This window comes from Cicer arietinum, chromosome 3 (genome assembly GCF_000331145.2).
Source record: "Cicer arietinum cultivar CDC Frontier isolate Library 1 chromosome 3, Cicar.CDCFrontier_v2.0, whole genome shotgun sequence".
In the NCBI taxonomy this organism is placed as follows: Eukaryota; Viridiplantae; Streptophyta; class Magnoliopsida; order Fabales; family Fabaceae; genus Cicer; species Cicer arietinum.
The window spans coordinates 44,386,534-44,386,907 of NC_021162.2; positions in this window are offsets into that span (position 1 = coordinate 44,386,534).

Consider the following 374-nt stretch of genomic DNA (forward strand, 5'->3'; position numbering starts at 1 on the left):
AAAAGATATTTGTTAGGGTTGAAGTGTTGATTTGGGGAAAATGAATTTAATGCTTTTGTGGGTGAAATTTTAGAGTTGGGTTTTGATGATATTGATGAGTGTTTCATGGAAAATGAATTCAACTCATTTATGTGTGGTTTTGAGGAAATGAAATTTGATGTGTTTGAGTGGTGGGTTGAGATAATTTTGTGGTTGTCGTGTTTGACGTGTTCATAATTAATATTTATAAATTTTGAGATGTGTTTGTGTGGGTTTTGTGGAAAAATGAATTGATGTGATTTGGTGTGAATTGTGGATTGAATTTGAGAATATGTCTGAGTATGTTCTGTGTGGAATTTGAAAATCATTAGAGTTAAACGAGTATTAAAAATGGG